Source organism: Staurois parvus, unplaced genomic scaffold (assembly GCF_062004578.1).
Source record: "Staurois parvus isolate SC_StPar_1 unplaced genomic scaffold, SC_StPar_1.0 ptg000191l, whole genome shotgun sequence".
Taxonomy (NCBI): Eukaryota; Metazoa; Chordata; class Amphibia; order Anura; family Ranidae; genus Staurois; species Staurois parvus.
In genome coordinates, this window is record NW_028317987.1 from 4,080,275 (window position 1) to 4,105,127 (window position 24,853).

The 24,853-nt window shown below is 45.7% G+C and overlaps 1 pseudogene; it reads right to left on the reverse strand.

The window, feature by feature from the left end:
• Positions 1-90: 90 nt before the first annotated feature.
• The window catches only part of LOC149461893 (uncharacterized), a 57,742-nt pseudogene continuing 32,979 nt past the window's right edge, over positions 91-24,853 (reverse strand).

A 24,853-nucleotide genomic window follows, 5' to 3' on the forward strand; every position in this document is an offset into this window, starting at 1 on the left:
TAGAAAATGTTTCTTCTCAATGGAAGGCCAGTAGAGTATTGGGAGAAATTGAGGCTTTCCCTTACAGATACGGGGGGGGGGGGGGGGCAAAATAACCTAATGTACATCTATGGGTGCAATTGAAGGGAAGCCATTTTAGGGTGCTCCTTCCACACAGGAAGCAAATGTTATCTGGAAGGACTAGGAATCCATTGGACCAATGGGGATTAAACATTCTGCAATTACATTGAGAAACCATGAAATGTTACTGGCCTGTGATTGGCTCTCCTATTGTTAGTGAAGTAAGTGAGACTCCCCTTGTTGGTGTCATTAATGGAATTTCAGAAACCATGTGAAATGTTTCTTCCAAATCCAAAAAGGTGATCCCCTTGGGTAAGTACCCATCCTACTATTCCTGATATGAGTTTGTAGTCCCTGCTACTACAGGAAACATGTGGGCAATCATTTACACCTTTTACAGCAGGACAGCAAATATCAGAACTCAATTCAAACAGAAGACCAACAGCAGGAAGTCTGCTAACTGAATGTGTAATGCAATCTGTCATTAGCATTCCCAGAGTTCCCTCTGCAACATAGTTGTATCAGCTGTTGGTCCTGTCTGTAGATCTGTTATTTCCCACCTTCTGTAACAGGGTGACAACCCTGCTCATTCTGTAGAAACATTAAACAGCAGCGTTGTCACCCTGTACAGGGAAGTCTTAGATAGATTATAAGTAAAGTCCAACTTCAGCTAACACTTCTACAGCAGTTACTACAACAGGTATTCTATAAGGATCAACCCACCATATGAATGGAAGTTGACAGTTGTAATCACCCCCAGCAGTCTTATATGGTGTTTCCCAACCACCCAAATTTAATTTTTGCCAAAAAGCTTGGCCTTCTACAGGAAGCAGAAAAAACAGATCTACTGGGAGGGTCAACAGGTAATAAAAATGTTACAAGGGGAGACTTGGAAAAACATAAAACGTTTATGCTAATGACAGATTGCACCATTTATGTAATTATTGATTTTGCCCATTGTTACACTTTAGTGTCGATGTCTTAGCATTTCCAGGACTAATTAGTGCTCTTTGCACACTTTGCCCCAAAAAGGGACCCGTTCATTCAGAGTCAGTCATTAAGGTGAACCCCAATAAGAGGAATTTCAGTCTCCCAGAAGAAGTGGTAGGAATATGACCGCACACTTAGCACTTTGTAAGTTCAGATCTCTTGCAGTTGTACCGTGTGAATAGTTTATGGAGATGAGCAATAGCTGGACAGAAAAAAAAGATAACAAGGACATCCAATCTTCACCTGATAGGATCACTTTTGAAAACCAGATGAAACATAAGTGGCCAGCTGGGATTAGGTGATACTGTTGAATATGTCCCCTAAAACAGCATTAACTCCGTGTTGGAAGGCCTACACCAAGCTTGAGAAGTTACACTCTAACCAAACAGAGACCTCTATCTGGCTGGTATCTCAGCTACAGATCTGCCTGGAAAGATGTCATCCATGAGAGGAGATGGAACATGGAAAGGAGGCATTGATCATGGGAGAGGAGGTGAAACATGTAATGGGAGGTGTGGACAAGGTGGGCTTAGCTGGAGCCCTCAAGCCTAGCTTATGGTGTATCAATTCTCAAAAGAACCTGGAATGGACTCTCCTAATGAGTTTTCAGAGGCTTGGCAAGAAGCCATTGGACCCCATCCTAGACTCTGGTACTGAGGCATTGTTGGTCAGATTCTGGCAATGAAGAAAACACATGGGAACATAGCTCAGTTAGTGAATGATGAAAATGCATTACATATTCAGTCAATGCTCCATAAAAAAGGATAAAGATGAGAATGATGAGGAATACAGTTCAGTCATTGCTGCTTGTCTGAAAAAAATGTCCAAAGGTAAAATATCCACAGGCCTTCTAGATGTGTTCCTGATGGACATAAGCACTAAACCCAATGAATCCGAACATTAAATTCCTGATTGTTCACAGATTTTTTTTTCTAAGCAGCATTTTGTCTTTTTATGTCTTCCGTCATTTGTGGGAAGACATTGGGCCTGTGAACCTAATGAGACAGCTTCAACTTCTTTAATATTGCCCCTTCTTCTGGATTTTCATTTATGCAGCTCAAGCTTGTGAATCCTTTGGTGACAGATAAGCTTGGCATTACATGTAAAAGCTTTGTCACATTCTGAACATTGATATGGCTTCTCTCGAGTGTGGGTCCTCTGGTGTGTGATAAGATGTGCCATCCGTGTAAAATCTTTTTCACATTCTGAACATTGATATGGCTTCTCTCCAGTGTGGATCCTTTGGTGTATGATAAGATGTGACATCCGTGTAAAAGCTGTCTCACATTCTGAACATTGATATGGCTTCTCTCCAGTGTGGACCCTCTTGTGTATGATAAGCTCTGCCTTGGTTGTAAAACATTTGTCACATTCAGAACACTGGTATGGTTTCTCTCCAGTGTGAATCCTCTGGTGTCTGATAACATTTGACTTCTGCATAAAACCTTTGTGACATTCAGAGCACTGATATGACTTCTCTCCAGTGTGAATCCTCTGGTGTCTGATAAGATGTGACTTCTGTGTAAAAGCATTGTCACATTCTGTACACTGATATGGCTTCTCTCCAGTGTGAGCCCTCTGGTGTGCTTTAAGGCTTGACTTGTGTGTAAAAGCTTTGTCACATTCTGAACATTGATATGGCTTCTCTCCAGTATGAACCCTCTCATGTAAGACAAGGTAATCCCTCCGTTTAAAAGTTTGATCACATTTAGAACATTGATATAGCTTCTCTCCAGTGTGGACCCTCTGGTGTGCTATGAGATCTGACTTCTGTGTAAAAGCTTTGTCACATTCAGAACACTGATGTGGCTTCTCTCCAGTGTGGATCCTCTGATGTCTGATAAGGCGTGACTTCCATATAAAAGCTTTGTTACATTCAGAACACTGATATGACTTCTCTCCAGTGTGAACCCCCTGGTGTGCTATAAGATGTGACTTCTGTGTAAAAGCTTTGTCACATTCAGAACACTGATATGACTTCTCTCCAGTGTGAATCCTCTGGTGTGTGATAAGCTGTGATTTCCATGTAAAAGCTTTGTCACATTCAGAACACTGATATGGCTTCCCTCCAGTGTAAACCTTCTGGTGTGTGATATGTTTTGCCTCCATTGTAAAATCTTTGTCACGTTCCAAACAAGAAATAGCTTGAAATGACTCCTCTTATGTATACATGGGTTGGACTTTACTGTAAAGCAATTGTCACTTCCAGAACACTGAAATGACTTTTCTCATGTTGTCCTCTGAGGTTGGATCAGTGTTGAAGAGGACCCAAAGCCCTTATGACATTTAGAACACTGATATGACTTGCGTCCTGTGACTCCTCCAATGAACTGCAATAAAACCTTTCAGTCAATTAAGACACCTAGATGTTTGGTTTGTATTCACGAAGACCAGCATGACCGAAAACGTGGTTCATCAATCCACCTGTACAGACAAAAAATAAAAATCAGAATTCTATATAAAGGGCTAAAGTTGTTTTTAATTTTTAATGATTATTATTATATATATCTTATATATCATCGCAGGCTGTGTCAGCATTATGGTTGTCATCAAAGGGCCAGTTGTAATTGTAAGAGTAGATGTCCAGAGCACCTCACCCCCCCCATTACATCAGTCAAGAACCCCACACCCTCAGGTGAGAAAAATGTAAATGAGCAGCTGAGAGAAGAGCTAAAAACACTAATACCACCACAGATCTATCCTAGACATTTGATCTAAAATGTAACAATTGCAACAAGAAAACACTCAACTGAGGGAAGAGATAATGACACCAAAGATACAAATGGAGCTCAACAATCAGGAAAGAGAATCAAAGAGGATGATTTATACAAAGTACCCATCAAGGAACAACAGATCGGTGAGACCAATCAGCTTCCGAAATGTAACAAGACAAAGACCAGCAATAGCCAAGACAACTCTACTAATCCTGAGACCACAAATAGTGATGGCCGAACACCCCCCTGTTCAGGTCGCGGTCAAACATCCGAACCTACAGAATGTTCTACAGTGAATGTCGAACACGAAGGACTGAGAGATGTCTTACCGCATCTGAGTATGAAGATACCGCTCAGTTACTAATATCCGGCATGAGTTATGTGATGGAGTCACGCGGTATTTTAGTAGTGAGACATTCATTCATGTTCCTGGTGTCAGTGGGGTTTCCTGCCGACAGCTGAATGTCAAAAGAATTGTCAGCATAGCCCAACAATTAAAAAAAACATCTTGTTGTCCCCCCCTCTCATCCATACCAAGCCCTTCGGGTCTGGTATGGATTTTGAGAGGAACCCTCCATGCCATTGTCCCCACAAAATTCATATCAGACCCTTATCCAAGAAAGCAGCTGGGCAGGTCAGGAAAGGGGGGGCAACTGCCCCCCTTCCTGAACCATACCAGGCCACATGCTCTCAACATGGGGGGGTGCTTTTGGCCAGGAGCCCCCCAAAGCTCCTTGTCCACATATTGATGGGAACAAAGGCCTCTTTCCCACAACTTTAGCCTGTGGTTGTGGGGGTCTGCAGCCTGGGGGGCTTATTGGAATCCGGAAGCCCCCTTTAACAAGGGGACCCTAAGAACCTGGCCCCCCCACCTATGTGAATGAGTAGGCGGTATATGGTACTGCTACCCATTCACAAAAAAAAGTATAAAAAGTGATAGGAGTCAGTCTTTGAAAAGTCCTTTATTAAAAATAAACATTGTAAAAAATGTCCCCCAAAGTAGATCCAACGTCAATCACGATGCTGCCACCACCATCGCTACCCAAAAAAGGGGAAAAAAAGCTCTGCTTGCTATGTTGGCTCCTAACTGTCTGACAGCTGGTGCCGCGACAACAGTTTTTATATACCCCGCCCCCTTGTGACATCACCACACACTGTGATTGGTCAAAGTATTACACCTGACTTGTGGTTAGGTGCATTGCTTTGTCCAATCACAATGCATTGTCAGGGCGCAGTGCATTGTGGGGCATGGTGAGCAAACAGCCCACTGAACACCCGTACTATTTATGTTTGCTGAACACATGAACGGCCCATGTTCAAATCAAACTTAGGATCAACTCGAACATGAAGCCCATCCCTACAAACAAACAATCATCAAACCACAAGAACAGCCAACAATCTCCGGATTCTTTTTGTTAATAATAGACTCCAATGGGAAATATCTAAACACCAAACGGCTCTTCCCAGGAACAAGACAACAAAATTCAAGTCCAACAACTGAACAAGCGATAGGAGTCATCAATGATCCGTATTTCACCAACCCCAAACATATCATCATACACACCGACCCAAACATATCATCATACACACCGACCCAAACATATCATCATACACACCGACCCAAACATATCATCATACACACCGACCCCAAACATATCATCATACACACCGACCCAAACGTATCATCATACACACCGACCCAAACATATCATCATACACACCGACCCAAACATATCATCATACACACCGACCCAAACATATCATCATACACACCGACCCAAACATATCATCATACACACCGACCCAAACATATCATCATACACACCGACCCAAACGTATCATCATACACACCGACCCAAACATATCATCATACACACCGACCCAAACGTATCATCATACACACCGACCCAAACGTATCATCATACACACCGACCCAAACATATCATCATACACACCGACCCAAACATATCATCATACACACCGACCCAAACATATCATCATACCGACCCAAACATATCATCATACACACCGACCCAAACATATCATCATACACACCGACCCAAACATATCATCATACACACCGACCCAAACGTATCATCATACACACCGACCCAAACGTATCATCATACACACCGACCCAAACATATCATCATACACACCGACCCAAACATATCATCATACACACCGACCCAAACATATCATCATACACACCGACCCAAACGTATCATCATACACACCGACCCAAACGTATCATCATACACACCGACCCAAACATATCATCATACACACCGACCCAAACGTATCATCATACACACCGACCCAAACTTATCATCATACACACAGACCCAAACATATCATCATACACACCGACCCAAACATATCATCATACACACCGACCCAAACGTATCATCATACACACCGACCCAAACATATCATCATACACACCGACCCAAACATATCATCATACACACCGACCCAAACTTATCATCATACACACAGACCCAAACATATCATCATACACACCGACCCAAACATATCATCATACACACCGACCCAAACTTATCATCATACACACAGACCCAAACGTATCATCATACACACCGACCCAAACATATCATCATACACACCGACCCAAACATATCATCATACACACCGACCCAAACATATCATCATACACACCGACCCAAACATATCATCATACACACCGACCCCAAACATATCATAATACACACCGACCCAAACATATCATCATACACACAGACACAAACATATCATCATACACACCGACCCAAACATATCATCATACACACCGACCCAAACATATCATCATACACACCGACCCAAACGTATCATCATACACACAGACCCAAACGTATCATCATACACACAGACCCAAACATATCATCATACACACCGACCCAAACATATCATCATACACACAGACCCAAACATTCTCCAGGGACAAAAGGAAGCCTCTGAGAATAAACTATTACAACTAACAGAGACCACACAACAAAAATGTCCTCACTCCAACATCATACTGTCCTCCCTAATTCCAAGGATGGACATAACAAACAATAGAAAACTCAGCGAATCAACACAGAGCTGGCAGATAAAACCAGGTCAGAGCCTACCATTCACCTGACACAACATCATTCCATCATGACCCAACACCTCTATGACTACAAACACCTCAACTAACAAGGGGGCAGTCAACTAGCAAGAGAACCCAAAGACATTGTACTGAATGGAACTCACAACCCGGGATCTGCCACAAACCATCTCAGATGGACACAATGGGGCTGATTTACTAAAACTGGAGTGTGCAAAATCTGGGGCAGCTGTGCATGGGAGCCAATCAGGTTCTGACTTCAGCTTGTTCAATTAAGCTTTGACCATAAACCTGGAAGCTGATTGGTTCCTATGCAGAGCTGCACCGGACTTTGCACTCTCCAGTGTCTCATTGTCATCACATGCTGTGTCAATAATGACCACCCATCCCCCCTTATCAGCTGGATTCAGTGTTATATCTCCCCTTGCTGCTAATGATGGCAATGCACCTTTCTCCTCAATGGTCCCATTATTAGGATATGACCCCAGAGTTCCTGATTATAGACTGTCATACTTTACCATCTATATCATCCAAATGAAGGAACATTTCTGCTGCTGCATATGTAGTGGGTGGTGGAAACTTCCATTTTGTCTGTAAACCTCAGACAGACCTACTCAGTGGTGTGACTACAGATGATCCCTCAATATCGCCTCTCCAAGAATAATGTACCTTCAATCTAATATTCCTGAGACATCTATACAAGTCCTGTGCCAACAACAACTTCTTCATGATACCTTTAGGGCTAAAGCCCAACCTTTCCCCAGAAGGTCCATCTTCCCCGATGTCAGTCCAGCTGAGGAGAAGGTGACAAATCCGTCTATTTCTGTTGATGAATCATCTGTTGGGATGGTTGGATGAGTGGGAGATCCCTTGTTGCAGTATTGATGTTTCCTAGCTCCCCTGTGGCCGGATCTCTGCTGTTTCCTTGATTCTGATGGACAATACGAGGCCAGTGTTGTCCCTCTATAGATCCTAATAAAGTGCCTCCAGCAGAGGAGGGAAGTGATGGGTCAGAGGCTGTAGAAGAAGCTCTAGTGAGCAGTCTAGATGGACGAGGTGAGTCTTGTGTAGGTGGTGCTCCAAGAGTACGCCTGATTAGTAGACATTTAGATGTTGGACTCCTTCAGCTGCTCGGCTGACAATGCAGACTGCAGTGTAGACTCCACCTGTGTGATCTGTACAGCCAGACCAGGTTCTTCCTTCTGGAGAAATGAAACTGGAGAACAATGGAGCTTTTGTTTAGGACTTGTGTAAACAGACCACTGGACTCCTCCCTGTCCACAAACAGACCACTGGACTCCTCCCTGTCCACAAACAGACCACTGGACTCCTCCCTGTCCACAAACAGACCATTAGACTCCTCCCTGTCCACAAACAGACCACTGGACTCCTCCCTGTCCACAAACAGACCACTGGACTCCTCCCTGTCCACAAACAGACCACTGGACTCCTCCCTGTCCACAAACAGACCACTGGACTCCTCCCTGTCCACAAACAAAGCTGGGGTCAGTTTACCTCCTAGCCCCCTCAGAATACGCCGTGCTTTCTAATGTTCAGCTAAAGCTATCTTTTTACAAAGACAAGACAGTTGTTTTTTTAGGAACTTCTCAGGAGGATTTTGAGCTGGTGTCATTTGCCCAAAAAACCTTCCCCTCCTCCACTAAGAATACCCCCTTTCTCCTCCCATAGAGGACACCCCTCCCCCACTAAAGACACCCTCTCCACTGAGGATACTCCATTACCCTCTTTTCCTCCTCTGAAGACACCCCTCCCCCTCCTTTCCTGCACTGGGGACACCCTTCCCCCTCCCCTTCTGAGGACACCCCTCTCCCTTAGTGTTGATGCCCCTCCCCCACTCAAGATACTCTTTCCACTGAGGTCACCCCTCCTTTCCTGAACTGAGGTCCCCCCTCCCCCTCTTGCATGGAGCTGCAGCCAGAGACAAACAAGAAGCTGAAGGAGAAATGTCTGGGGAGGTCAGGATGTGAGGAGCCATAGAGGGAGACTACTGGGGTGACAGCAGCTATTGAAGGGAGAGAGGGGAACCATGGGGGGCAATGTGGTGTCACTCAGAGGTGAGGAGACAGGAACCATGGGGACAATGTGGAGTCACTCAGAGGTGAGGAGACAGGAACCACGGGGGGCAATGTGGAGTCACTCAGAGGTGAGGAGACAGGAAACATGGGGGGCAATGTGGTGTCACTCAGAGGGGAGGAAACAGGAACTATGGGGGGCAATGTGGTGTCACTAAAAAGGGAGGAGAGAGGAACCATGGGGGGCAATGTGGATTCACTCAGAGGGGAGGAGAGAGGAACCATGGGGGGCAATGTGGTGTCACTAAGAAGGGAGGAGAGAGGAACCATGTGGGGCAATGTGGTGTCACTAAGAGGGGAGGAGAGAGAAACCATGGGGGAAATGTGGAGTCACTAAGAGGGGAGGAGAGAGGAACCATGGGGGGAAATGTGGTGTCACTAAGAGGGGAGGAGAGAGGAACCATGGGGGGAAATGTGGTGTCACTAAGAAGGGAGGAGAGAGGAACCATGGGGGGCAATGTGGTGTCACTAAGAAGGGAGGAGAGAGGAACCATGTGGGGCAATGTGGTGTCACTAAGAGGGGAGGAGAGAGGAACCATGGGGGGCAATGTGGTGTCACTAAGAGGGGAGGAGAGAGAAACCATGGGGGAAATGTGGTGTCACTAAGAGGGGAGGAGAGATGAACCATGGAGGGCACTGTGGTGTCACTAAGAAGGGAGGAGAGAGGAACCATGGGGGAAAGGTGGTGTCACTAAGAGGGGAGGAGAGAGGAACCATGGGGGGCAATGTGGTGTCACTAAGAGGGGAGGAGAGAGGAACCATGGGGGGCAATGTGGTGTCACTAAGAGAGGAGGAGAGAGGAACCATGGGGGAAATGTGGTGTCACTAAGAGGGGAGGAGAGAGGAACCATGGGGGGTGTTGTGCTTTGAAAAATTATTAATAATTAATCTAGCAATACCACCAAAAATAGTATGTTCTGCCAGGTAATGCCTGGGCAAATATTTCAGTCAGCTAAAGGTGCTAGCACATCTAATAATAATTTATAAAATAATTTATCTGACTTAATTGATAATTCTGAGTAATTTAGAGCCAACCAAAATCCTTTAAAAACACAGATTAGATCAGTGGACATATGGCCTACGGGTTATGAAAGATTATTTATCGATTGTGATGCACATAGACACCAAGATCATTTGCATAAATGTTGCAAAATGTTTCCATAGCAATAGTTTTTACGTATAGATATATATATATATATAGGATGGATAAAGTCAATTAATTAACCCCTCGCCCTCCTGAGGATTTCCCCCTCCTTCCTAACCAGGCTATGTTTTGTGTTACAGCGCTGTGTTACATTAACTGACAATTGCGCGGTCATGCAACGCTGCACCCAAATGAAATTTATGTCATTTTTCCCCACAAATATAGCTTTCTTTCTGTGGTATTTGTGCATTTTATTTCGCTATAAAAAAAACCTGACAATTTTGAGAAAAAACAATATTTTGGACTTTTTGCTATTAACCACTTGCCGACCGCAGATAGCCGAATGATGGCTACACTGCAGCCGGCCAGTTCTGGGAGAGTGTCATATGACATCCTCAAAGAACACGCTCTCCTGCGTGCCCCCGGGGGCGCGCACCCGGTGGTCTCCGTGATCACTGTGTCCTACGGACACAGCTGATCATGTGCTGAGGTAAAAGGCCAATCACAGCGGCCTTTTACCATGTGATCAGCCATGTCCAATGACACGCTGATCACAGGGAAATGCAATTGCCGTTCTTGGCTGCACTTTCCTCACACTGTCAGAGCAATAGGAAAGTACTGCCGAGAACCGGCAGTTGTCAGAGCGGGGATCGGCACCGATCATCAGGGCACTGATTGGAGCCCAGCAGTGCCACCCACTATATCTGCCCACCTGTGCCCAGCAGTGCACCCACCTGTGTCCAGCAGTGCTCCCACCTGTGCCACCCAGCAGTGCCACACACCTGTGCCCTGAAGTGCCACCTACCTGTGCCCAGCAGTGCACCCACCTGTGCCCATCAGTGCAGCCCAGCAGTGCTGCCAGTCAGTGCCACCAGTAAGTGCCCATTGGTTGTGCCAGTCAGTGCCCATTGGTTGTGCCAGTCAGTGCCTAGCAGTGCCTCCAGTCAGTGCCCAGCAGTGATGCCAGTCAGTGCCACCTATCAGTGCCACCTCACTGGTGCCGCCTATCAGTGCCCATCAGTGCTGCTTCATCAACGCACATCAGTGAAGGAGAAAAATTACCTGTTTTAAAAATTTTATAATAGAAACAAAAACTTTTTTTTTCAAATTTTTTGCACTTTTTTTGTTTATAGCGCAAAAAGTAAAGTGCCCAGCGGTGATTAAATACCACCAAAAGAAAGCTCTATTTGTGAGAAACAAATTATAAAAAATTCATATGGGTACAATCTTGCATAACCGCGCAATTGTCAAAGTGCAACAGCACTGAAAGCTGAAAATTGGCCTGGTAAGGAAGGGGGTAGAAGTGCCCGGTAGGCAGGAAGGGGGTAGAAGTGCCCTGTAGGCAGGAAGGGGGTAGAAGTGTCCTGTAGGCAGGAAGGGGGTAGAAGTGCCCTGTAGGCAGGAAGGGGGTAGAAGTGCCCTGTAGGCAGGAAGGGGGTAGAAGTGCCCTGTAGGCAGGAAGGGGGTAGAAGTGTCCTGTAGGCAGGAAGGGGGTAGAAGTGCCCGGTAGGCAGGAAGGGGGTAGAAGTGCCCGGTAGGCAGGAAGGGGGTAGAAGTGTCCTGTAGGCAGGAAGGGGGTAGAAGTGTCCTGTAGGCAGGAAGGGGGTAGAAGTGTCCTGTAGGCAGGGAGGGGGTAGAAGTGTCCTGTAGGCAGGGAGGGGGTAGAAGTGTCCTGTAGGCAGGGAGGGGGTAGAAGTGTCCTGTAGGCAGGGAGGGGGTAGAAGTGTCCTGTAGGCAGGGAGGGGGTAGAAGTGCCCGGTAGGCAGGAAGGGGGTAGAAGTGCCCTGTAGGCAAGAAGGGGGTAGAAGTGTTCTGTAGGCAGGAAGGGGGTAGAAGTGCCCGGTAGGCAGGGAGGGGGTAGAAGTGTCCTGTAGGCAGGGAGGGGGTAGAAGTGCCGGTAGGCAGGAAGGGGGTAGAAGTGCCCGGTAGGCAGGAAGGGGGTAGAAGTGCCCTGTAGGCAAGAAGGGGGTAGAAGTGTCCTGTAGGCAGGAAGGGGGTAGAAGTGTCCTGTAGGCAGGAAGGGGGTAGAAGTGCCCTGTAGGCAGGAAGGGGGTAGAAGTGCCCTGTAGGCAGGAAGGGGGTAGAAGTGCCCTGTAGGCAGGAAGGGGGTAGAAGTGTCCTGTAGGCAGGAAGGGGGTAGAAGTGCCCTGTAGGCAGGAAGGGGGTAGAAGTGCCCTGTAGGCAGGAAGGGGGTAGAAGTGCCCTGTAGGCAGGAAGGGGGTAGAAGTGCCCTGTAGGCAGGAAGGGGGTAGAAGTGTCCTGTAGGCAGGAAGGGGGTAGAAGTGCCCTGTAGGCAGGAAGGGGGTAGAAGTGCCCTGTAGGCAGGAAGGGGGTAGAAGTGTCCTGTAGGCAGGAAGGGGGTAGAAGTGTCCTGTAGGCAGGAAGGGGGTAGAAGTGCCCGGTAGGCAGGAAGGGGGTAGAAGTGCCCGGTAGGCAGGAAGGGGGTAGAAGTGCCCGGTAGGCAGGAAGGGGGTAGAAGTGCCCTGTAGGCAGGAAGGGGGTAGAAGTGCCCTGTAGGCAGGAAGGGGGTAGAAGTGCTCTGTAGGCAGGAAGGGGGTAGAAGTGTCCTGTAGGCAGGAAGGGGGTAGAAGTGTTCTGTAGGCAGGAAGGGGGTAGAAGTGTTCTGTAGGCAGGAAGGGGGTAGAAGTGTCCTGTAGGCAGGAAGGGGGTAGAAGTGCCCTGTAGGCAGGAAGGGGGTAGAAGTGCCCTGTAGGCAGGAAGGGGGTAGAAGTGCCCGGTAGGCAGGAAGGGGGTAGAAGTGTCCTGTAGGCAGGAAGGAGGTAGAAGTGTCCGGTAGGCAGGAAGGGGGTAGAAGTGCCCGTTAGGCAGGAAGGGGGTAGAAGTGCCCGTTAGGCAGGAAGGGGGTAGAAGTGCCCGGTAGGCAGGAAGGGGGTAGAAGTGTCCTGTAGGCAGGAAGGGGGTAGAAGTGCCCTGTAGGCAGGAAGGGGGTAGAAGTGTCCTGTAGGCAGGAAGGGGGTAGAAGTGCCTGGTAGGCGAGGGGTTAAACGTGCAGTAAAAACAAAAATTTTGAAAATCAAATTTCGTCGTCAAATTTCATCATAAATGTACAAAAAAAGTATTCTGGGACAGGTCTTTGCTACAAAATTCTAATATGTGTAAATTAATTGCTTTACGTGAAAGTTATGTTTACAAATGGCGGTATAGATAATGGGGTTTTTTCTACTAGTATTGGCAGCGATCAGCAACTTATTGCAGGACTGCAAGACTGAGGCAGACATTCTGACACTGGGGGGGGGGGGGCTGACTTGGTGTCACTGACATCCCCAGTGACACCAATACAGTTATCAGTACTAAAAAAAAGCACTGACACTGTACTAATGGCACTGGGCAGGAAGGGGTTAACATGAAGGGCGATCAAAGGGTTAACTGTGTGCTAGGAGTGTTTTACTAGGGGGTAGGGGGGTGCATCATAGTAAGTGCACTGTTCTGGATGGCTGTGCTGTGCAGTGTGCCCGAGCTGACAGGGAGGAGGATTGTTAGTAAACAAAACAGTCCTCCTCCCCATCGGAGATACTCGGTAATCACTGGGCACCGGCGGGTAATTACTGGCCAGGATCCGGTGATTGACATCACACACACGCTATTTCTATCATTTCTGATTGGTGGGAGATATGACATCACACACACACTATTTCTATCGCTCCTGATTGGTGGAGATATGACATCACACGCACACTATTTCTATCCCTCCTGATTGGTGAGAGATATGACATCACACGCACACTATTTCTATCACTCCTGATTGGTGGGAGATATGACATCACACACACACTATTTCTATCACTCCTGATTGGTGGAGATATGACATCACACACACACTATTTCTTTCACTCCTGATTGGTGGAGATATGACATCACACACACACACTATTTCTATCACTCCTGATTGGTGGAGATATGACATCACACGCACACTATTTCTATCACTCCTGATTGGTGGGAGATATGACATCACACGCACACTATTTCTATCACTCCTGATTGGTGGGAGATATGACATCACACGCACACTATTTCTATCACTCCTGATTGGTGGGAGATATGACATCACACGCACAGACTATTTCTATCACTCCTGATTGGTGGAGATATGACATCACACACACACTATTTCTATCACTCCTGATTGGTGGGAGATATGACATCACACGCACACTATTTCTATCACTCCTGATTGGTGGGAGATATGACATCACACGCACACTATTTCTATCACTCCTGATTGGTGGGAGATATGACATCACACGCACACTATTTCTATCACTCCTGATTGGTGGGAGATATGACATCACACGCACACTATTTCTATCACTCCTGATTGGTGGGAGATATGACATCACACGCACACACTATTTCTATCACTCCTGATTGGTGGGAGATATGACATCACACACACTATTTCTACAATCAGATACATTTCCCCGCACTGAATATAATGGGATCCCACATAACAGTCGCTGTTCATATTCAGAATTCCTTTCTTACAATGGGATCTTGTGTCCGGATAAAATCTTTTATAGATCCCTTGTGACATTGTGTTCTCATTGTAAAATCCTAGATTTGTAAATCTGTCGCTGATATTTATAATGGTTTTGTCCAGAAAAAGAATGGAGTGATGTGGATAGATGGAAACATATATATAGATGAAAGATTGGTCTGTTGACTCCCCAGAGCTCCTTTCCATGAGAGATGTTTGTTCCCCCCCAGAGCTGAACAATGGTACGTTCCTGAATGGCCAGGCTGCTGGTTTGTTGAATCCAGAGTCTACATACAAGATGCCTCCACAGTGTACATTGATGGGGCTGGGAAGGCAGGTACATGTTGTTCATTTGCTCCAGGTGCAGGAGATAGGACAGAATCCCATTGTTCCTGCACTGAGGTGTCCTCGCTTTCCTCAATTCTGTACTTGTGAAATAGATACTATATACATGACAATCAGAGGACAATCTCCTAGACTTCATGTGGGGAGAGATCCATTGTTCTAGATGAGCTCCATAAAATAGCTTTGTTTGCAAAAAAACAAAAACAAACAATGTAACTCTGACTATTGGGAAGGAGATTGTATCCGGCTGGAACTGACACCTGGAAGTCACTTTGGATTTTTGGGCCTTTTCAGTGTAACCACTAGGGGACGGCCCACTGTGGTAAATTTACTGTGGCAAAGCGGCCCCTGTAGGCAGGTTCATGTTTCTAAATCTCATCCTGTTTACATGGTAGGGGGCGTGCGCTAGGCAAACGACTGCCCTGCCTGGGGCACCGATCACGGCCGTGGGTGTCAATCATCAGGTCCCGGCCGGTGATTACCCACCAGGTCCCACTGATTGCTGGCAAACAGTGACACAGAGCACAGCTGCATTGTTTTCAATTCAGCTCTCCTCCCTGTCAGTTTCCAGCACACTGTCCCAGAGAGCAGAGCTTAGCTTTCTGGCACAGCATGCAACAGTGAAGCACACACCCCCGCCCTCTAGTAAAACACTCCCCTCACACAGTTAACCCTTTGATTTCCTAAAAATGTTAACCCCCTCCCTCCCCAGTGCCATTAGTACAGTGTCAGTGCTTTTTTTTGCACCGATCACTATATTGGTGTCACTGGGGATGTCAGTGACCCTAAGTCAGTTCCCTCCAGTGTCAGAATGTCCACCGCAGTCCCGCCATAAGTCGCTGATTGCTGCCATTACTAGTAGAAATAAAATACAAATCCCAGTATCTATGCCGCCATTTGCAAACACTATAACTTTCACGTAAACCAATTAATTTACACGTATTGGGATTTTTTTTTAGCAAAGAAATGTCACAGAATACATTTTGGCCTAAATTTATGACAAAATTTTATTTTTAATTTTTTTTACTGGACATGTTTTATAGCAAAAATCCATAATATTGTTTTTTTTCTCAAAATTGTAGATTTTTTTTTATAGCGCAAAAAATAAGAACTGCACAGGTGATCAAATACCACTGAAAGAAAGCTAATTTGTGGGAAAAAAAGGATGTAAATTTCATTTTGGTGCAGCGTTGCATGACCGCGCAATTATCAGTGAAAGTAACGCAGCACCGTATCACAAACCGCTTCCTGACCGCCCTATAGCAGAAATACTGCTACAGGGCGGCATGGGTGCACAAAATCACATATATATACGCAATTCCCACTCCGGTGGTATTCACGCCCCTCCCAGGTGGTGGCAGATTGCCTGTCAGTGCACCAGTCATCACATTTAACCCCTTGATTGCCAGGAACACGCTTATGCATAATAAACCTCCATTGCTAGTATAGTGTCTGAACGGGTCAATATCTTTGATCAGGTCAGCACTATACCAGCGTTCACATTAGTATAGTGTCCCCAAAAACGCAGCATTAGCGGGATCAGCCCCAGCACCTGCCAACACCTGTGTTTAGCCCCTACGCTTACCCCCCCTTCTCCCCCAGCAAGTGCAGTGTCAGTAGGTCACTGTCACAGGATACATTGCACACAAAACCGCAGTGTTGGCAGAATCAGCACCCGTACTTCCCCCATTCACTACCCAACCCGGAACTAAGGTGAAAACACCAAATTTAACTCCTCCCCTTGATTTTTTTGGAGCTGTTTTTCATGGAATATCTGTATGCATTTATTGTGGATCAAAGCAGTTTATATGCAGAACAATTTATCACCACCAACCCAAATTCAATCCTTGCCAGACCATTCGCATGGAAACTCATTACAGTTTCCAAATTTAAATTTTTTTGGGGCCTAACCCTCAACATGGACATTACTAAAAGAAATGATTTGTGGTTGTATTGGTCCACAGACCCGATTCATCATATGCCGTGTTCTCTGCTGCCATGGCCAGGCATAGATATGAGAGTATAATGTGTTTTATGCATTTCAATGACAATACACTCTGTCATCCTCGGGGTGACCCTGAATTTGACCGGCTCCACAAAATTCAGCCCCTCGCAAATCACCTTAACCAAAAATTTGCAGATGTCTATACTCCCCAGCAAAACATCTGCATTGATGAGTCCCTCATTCATTTTTCTGGCCACCTTGCATTCAAACAATTTCTTCCCAGCAAGCGTGCCAGATATGGGGTCAAGATGTAGAAGACCTGTGAGAGGGCAACAGGCTATACTTATAAGTTTCAGATTTATGAGGGAAAAGATAGTCACGTGGAGCCCCTGGATGCCCAGACTACATGGGGAGCAGTGACAAGATAGTTTGGGACTTGGTGTCATCATTTCTCCATATGGGGTACCACTTATACGTGGACAATTTTTATTCAAGCGTGCCACTATTTAGACATTTGTACAATCTTGGAATTGGCACATGTGGCACCATGTGACCTAATGTGTGCCCACCATTAGAAGTGGGTGGATGCAGGGTGGTATATTCTAATGGTGGGCATACCACACACTTTTTCTGCCAGAGATTTCTTCTCATTTTTTCATTCAGTCCACAGGCTGCATAACTAAAAAAAGAACATAGTATATATACCCAACAAGGACCAGCAACGTACTGGTACATCCCTGGACTTTGAATGGTTATACCAGGATGATGCCTACAGCTGCAGGATTGCTTTTACAAGCAGCAGAAGATGATGTCCCCCCTCCCCCGCTGCCTTCCATGGCCTTCTTGGGCAGTACCGTGCCATCCATTTAAAATCGCTGCATGAGTACTATATGACATAAAAATTGTAGTACCCACCATTTTATTCACTAGGGTGTCTGCTTTAAAAAAAAATATAATGTTTGTGGCTTTAAATTAATTTCCTAGCAAAAAATACTGATTAGTTTCATGTGAGCAAAAAGTGTCAGAAAAGGCTTGGTCTTCAGGTGGTTAGAACAGTGAATGATGTGTGGCATAAACTTCTACTGCTGGGAATAAAACGCCCCCAACCCCCAAAATGACCCCTTTTTGGAAAGTAGACACCCCAAACTATTTGCTGAGGGGCATCTTGAGTCAATAGACAAAATTATTTTTTGTCTCCTTAATGATTTACTGCTCACACATGCCATGGGTATATGTGGAATTACTCCCCAAAATACATTCTGCTACTTCTCCCGAGTATGGGGGTACCACATGTGAGAGACGTTTTGGCAGTCTAGCCAAGTACAGGACCCCAAAATCCAATAAGCACCTTCATGCTTTTAAAGGGCTTTATTTCCTCATTACACTTCCTCACTACCTATCACAGTTTTGGAGGCCATGAAATGCCAGGATAGAACCTAACCCCCCAAATGACCCCTTTTTGGAAAGTAGACACCCCAAGGAATTTGATAAGAAGCATGGTGAGTATTTTGCAGATCTCATTTGTTGCCACAAGTTTTTGGAAAATGAAGAAAGAAAACAAAAACATATTTTTCCTTTTATTTTTTTATATTGCTAAACCTTGTGAGAAAAAATGAGATCTGCAAAATACTCACCATCAGTGGCATCCCGAGGCAGGTGTGGGGAGTGCGGCCCGCACCAGGTGACACTGACCGCATGGGGTGACACTGGACCCGCTCCACAAAAAGGTAAGTTGTAAAGCAAGCCAGTGATCCCCGCAGGATGGATCGGATCTGCGAATTGAGCATAATGGATCAGAGTCCGATCCATTATGCTCAATCCGCAGATCCGATCCATTCTGCGGGGATCGTTGGAGGGGTGTCATCAAGTGTTACCGCACTGGGTGACACCAACCCAAGGGATGCCTCTGCTCACCATGCCTCTTTTTAAATTCCTTGGAGTGTCTGCTTTCCAAAAAGGGGTCATTTGGGTGGGGGGTTGGTTCTATCCTGGTATTTCAGGGCCTCTGAAACTGTGATAGGTAGTGAGGAAGTGAAATGAGGAAGTTACGCACCTTCAGGCTTTCAAAGTGGTCATTGGATTTCAGGATCCTGTATGTGGCTAGGCTCCCAAAAAGTCTCTCACATGTGGTACCCCCATACTCGGTAGAAGTAGCAGAATGTATTTTGGGGTGTATTTCCACATATACCCATGGCTTGTGTGAGCAATAAATCATTTAAATTACAACTTTGTGTAAAAAAAAAAAAGTTATTTTCCAAAAACTTGGGGGGGGGGGGGGGATCTCAATATGCCTCTCAGCAGATAGCTTAGGGTGTCTACTTTCCGAAAAAAGGGGTCATTTGGAGGTGTTTGTACTGTTCTGGTATTTTAGCACCTCAAGAAATGTGATGGGCAGTCAGAAAGTAAGAGCTGTAAATTGCATTATCTCTCCCATAGTTTGTAGACTCTATAACTATCACACAAAGCAATCAATATACAATTATTGGGATTATTAACCAAAAACATGGAGCAGAATACATTTTGGCTTAAATGTATGATAAAAGTTTAGTTTTTTGGATATTTTTTGACAGAAATGAGAAAATATAATTTTTTTTTTTTTCGTTTATGGCGCCAAAAATAAAAAGCGCAGAGGTGATCAAATACCACTAAAATAAAGCTCTATTTGTGTGAAAAAAGGACATCAATTTCATTTATATATTACATGACCGCACAATTGTCAGGTAAACTAGCGCAGCGCTGTATAGCAAAAAAATGGCGTAAATTCCATGATCTCTCCCATAGTTTGTAGACGCTATAACTGTCACACAAAGCAATCAATATACACTTATTGGGATTTTTTTTTACCAAAAACATGGAGCAGAATACATTTTGGCCTAACTTTGAGTTTACAATATATATTTTTTATAGCCGAAAGTAAAAAATATACATTTTTATTCAATATTTTGGGTCTTTTTTTGTTTATAGCGCAAAATATAAAAAGCAGAAAGAAAGCTCTATTTGTGTGGCAAAAAAGGATGTAAATTTATTTTGCGTACAGTATTGCATGATCGTGCAACTGATAACAGCTGAAATAGTGCAGCACTGAATAGCAAAAAGAGACCTGGTCATTAAGGGGGGTAAATCCTCTGGAGGGCAAGGGGTTCATCTGGGTTCCCATACTATATATGTCACAGTGACTATGGAGGAAGAGGACGGACGTGACTATGGAGGAAGGGGACGGACGTGACTATGGAGGAAGGGGACGGACGTGACTATGGAGGAAGAGGACGGACGTGACTATGGAGGAAGAGGACGGACGTGACTATAAAGGAAGAGGACGGACGTGACTATGGAGGAAGAGGACGGACGTGACTATGGAGGAAGAGGACGGACGTGACTATGGAGGAAGAGGACGGACGTGACTATGGAGGAAGGGGACGGACGTGACTATGGAGGAAGGGGACGGACGTGACTATGGAGGAAGGGGACGGACGTGACTATGGAGGAAGGGGACGGACGTGACTATGGAGGAAGGGGACGGACGTGACTATGGAGGAAGGGGACGGACGAGACTATGGAGGAAGGGGACGGACGTGACTATGGAGGAAGGGGACAGACATGATGGGGGATTACTGGATGTAAATAGAACATAACATCTTATTACCTCCTCTGCTGCCACTTCCACCAATGTCTCTTCTTTGTGCCACATGGAACTTTCTGTCTTTATTCCAGGTCACTTCCTGTCTGTCCCTGACATCACTTCCTGTCTGTCCCTGACATCATTTCCTGTCTGTCCCTGACATCATTTCCTGTCTGTCCCTGACATCACTTCTTGTCTTCCATAGATACTTCCTGTCTGGGTAGAAGTGAGATCACCACCTTGTGGAGCTCAGAGGAACTGCAGCCCCGAGATCCATCTCATAGTGTGACCCCGGCCCTGTGCTGTGTATGGACTATACATTGATCAGCCATAACATTATGATCACTGACAGGTGAAGTGAATAACACTGACTATCTCATTACAATGACATCTGAGAGTGGGTGGGATATATTAGGCAGTAAGTGAACATGTTGTCCCTGAAGTTGATGTGTTGAAAACAAAAAAAAGGTCAGTTTGTTGTATATGGGGCCGTGTAGCAGCACACCAATCAGGGTGCCCATACTGACCCGTGTCTACAGCCAAAAGAACCTGCATTGGGTATGTGAGCATCAGAAGTGGTCCAAGGAGCCATGGAAGGAGGTGGCCTGATCTGATGAATGACGTTTTCTGTTCCATCATGTGGATGGTGGGGGGGGGTGTCACTTACCTGGGGAAGAGATGACACCGGGATGCAGTATGGGATGAAGACAAGCCAGGGGAGGCCATGTTATGGTTTGTCTAGTGGAGTCCAGGCCTTGATGGCAGCAGAAGAGGGACCTACCCAATATTAGAGGGGTGATCAGAGTGCTCTGGTGGGCGGTCCTAATATTCCGGGGGGCTGTTCTCATGGTCTGGTGGTTAGTACATGAACACACAACTTAGTAAGAAAAATAAAATGAAATAAAGGGAGAAAAAATCCATCACCATTTTATTCTCAGCAGAGGAAATAGATGCTAATAGGATGCAGGAGATCTTCTGAAAAAAGGAGCGGCAGGTGCAAATGAGCTGGAGGAGGTCTGCATCTATTCATCCCCCCTCCTTTTTTCTTCTCAGATCTCTTGCATCCTATTAGCATTTGTTCCCTTTCTTTGTCTCAGCAGATCTATGTTGTCAGCTATCACCCATTTTTTTTTTGACCCAGCAGATTTATTGCATCCTATTAGCACCCATTTCCCATTTTCCCTTCAGCCAATCTCCTGTAACCTATTAGTATCCATTTCTACTTTCTTTCAGTCGGCAGATCTCCTGCATTCTATTAGCATCCATTTCCCTTTATCATGTCAGGAAGTGTAGATGATGAATGAAAACATGAATGGGGACTATTTCTTTCATGGATATCAGATCCTCCAGCCCCCCGAGGCACCCCACCCCCTTCCTGATCAACTTGACTCATTTGTGGAGTTCCTTGAAGTTCCTGGAGAGATTGTTGACACAATAACATTTCCCAGGAAGGTCTGGACTACAGAAGAAAAAAACATGTCAGCTGATTTCCTATCATGTCCCCACCAATCAGATCTGTCTGATTTCTGGAGATCACCCAATCCCAGGAGATCAATAGCATGTTGCTTTAGCTGGAAGAAGTGGGACTATATATTGGGGGAGGATCTTCAGAGACATGACATTCCCTATTCCTCATTCAGGAGGTCCAGTCCCCACCATCTGGGAATGCAAGTCATTCGGACTCTACTGGTAGACAACAAGGTCCCCCCAATCAGTCCCTCCTCACCAGAAAGTGAAATAAAAGTCAATCCAACGTGTCCTTTATACTTCAATACATGAGATCACCATCAAGAAATGTCTCCAAACCCTCAGGAGCTTCTTCCTCCAAATCTCAGTATATGCTCCAGCCAACCGTGCGTAGTGGACTACAAAACACCTCCTTCCCCAAACCCAGATCCCATGCTCTCACTCACATTGTGAGCTCACCACACCTCCATCACCCTACTAATAAGTGGCTTCACAATAGCTCAGATTGGCCCTGTCCTTCCAGGCAGCCTTCCAAGTCACCTCCTTCCAGCTTCTGATCCTCCAAATGCATTGTGTCCATCATGAAGAAACAAGAACATAGAAGTCACAGTGCAGTCATTGTTATTGGAATCGTGACAATAAATCCCTTCCAAGTGCGCACTCACATCAATAATACAAATGGCGGCATTCAGCTCTACTACATGGATCCAAGATGGCCACCGCTGACCCAGATGTAGGTGGAAATGGTGGGGCGGGGCTACTCATTGTGATGTCATCTCCGCCTACATCACTTCTGATCTATGGAACACACGCAGGAAGTAAACAGGAAGACCCCCAAATACATCGCAGACCCCTCATGTATGGTGGGGGAACTCTGGAGGGTCTATGTGATGTTTTCTGCTTTCATAAAAGAATCCGGAGGGAAATGTCATTTGCTGGAAATGTAAAAATGTTTTTAGATTTCGAAATGTCAGAGCTAAAATAATCACTGCTCCCGGCTGCATGGAATGTTTACAGATATTTAGCATTGGTCCATGTTCTCCAGGGCGCCCTCCCCTTCCCCATGATATGTTTGACACTCCCTTGCCTATTAGCCCAGAAAAAAGGAATTTATCATTTGACAGATTTGGCTTCTGTAGCTTTCAATGGGGTTAGGGTTCAACATCAAACCAAACCCAGGACAGTTCAGTCATCACTAGTTCCCATGGATTAGAGTTTGTCCTGCAGACAGATATCCATTTCCCGATGCCCTATGTTGTACACATTCCTCGTGTTCCCCGATACGAGCTCATACATTGGACTTGTTCAACTTTCCAACCACTTGGGAATGGGCTTGGCAAGATACTCTCTCCATGTTGAGGGTATGTAGGCTGGTATGGTTCAGGAGGGGAATGCTAACTCCCCATCCCCCACCCTATCCTGGGCAGCCAGGGTGCATTCTTGGATGGGCCTTGTATGAACTATTAAGGGTCCCTTGCATTTTTTTTACATTCACCTGTCAGTTGGGATTCCCCAGTTGACAACTAAATAGGAGGGGGGTGGAGAGTGTTGTATATCACCCGGTCTTAGGGCACCTACAGCTCCTGACTCCCTATCAACCAGCCTGAGGGGGAAGCTGCCACATTTAGCAGTGATAGTAATACTGCAACTGGAGGTTCAACTTGGCTGAATATCCTTTAGTTCAGCAATTCTCCGACCCCCAAAAAAACAAATTCTGTACAAACATGGGTTCAGTCCAAATCCAGAGCTCATTCCAAGTGGTCTGTTTATTAATCCCTTACTGGTCACCAATGGGAGAAGGACCCCTTATATCAGTGGGAGAAGGACCCCTTATATCAGTGGTCAGTAGGGGAAGGACCCCCTTATATCAGTGATCAGTAGGAGAAGGACCCCTTATATCAGTGATCAGTAGGAGAAGGACCCCTTATATCAGTGATCAGTAGTAGAAGGACCCCCTTATATCAGTGATCAGTAGGAGAAGGACCCCTTATATCAGTGATCAGTAGTAGAAGGACTCCCTTATATCAGTGGTCAGTAGTAGAAGGACCCCTTTATATCAGTGATCAGTAGGAGAAGGACCCCTTATATCAGTGATCAGTAGTAGAAGGACCCCCTTATATCAGTGATCAGTAGTAGAAGGATCCCCTTATATCAGTGATCAGTAGTAGAAGGACCCCCTTATATCAGTGATCAGTAGGAGAAGGACCCCCTTATATCAGTGATCAGTAGGAGAAGGACCCCCCTTATATCAGGGGTCAGTAGGAGAAGTATTTCCTTATATCAGTTGTCAGTAGAAGGACCCCTTATATCAGTGATCAGTAGGAGAAGGACCCCTTATATCAGTGATCAGTAGGAGAAGGACCCCCTTATATCAGTGGTCAGTAGGAGAAGGATCCCCTTATATCAGTGATCAGTAGGACATTCTTAATGTTCATCAGTGGGAAGACTGCCCCTCTTACAGATCATTGATGTCAGTTGTTACTGAGAGACATAAATTGTTGACTTTCCAGGAGCCCCTAGAAACCACTAGAACATCTTTCCACTAGAACATCTAGTCCATCCATATTTAACAGATTGAGACAGGAATTGTTCATTGTTGAAGAAGCCCCTAGAAACTTTTGGAGGACCCATGGCTGAGAAAGGAAGGATTAGGCAGTTATATATTTCTGTCCCCCTTGGTGGGAGTGGAGGTGACCCCTCTATAAGGATCTACAGTCCATACACACCCAGCACAAGGCCGGGGTCACACTACCAGACGCTTATCAGGGCTGCAGTTCCTCTGAGCTCCACAAGGTGGGGATCTCACTTCTACCCAGACAGGAAGTCTCTATGGAAGACAGGAAGTGATGTCAGGTGCAGACAGGAA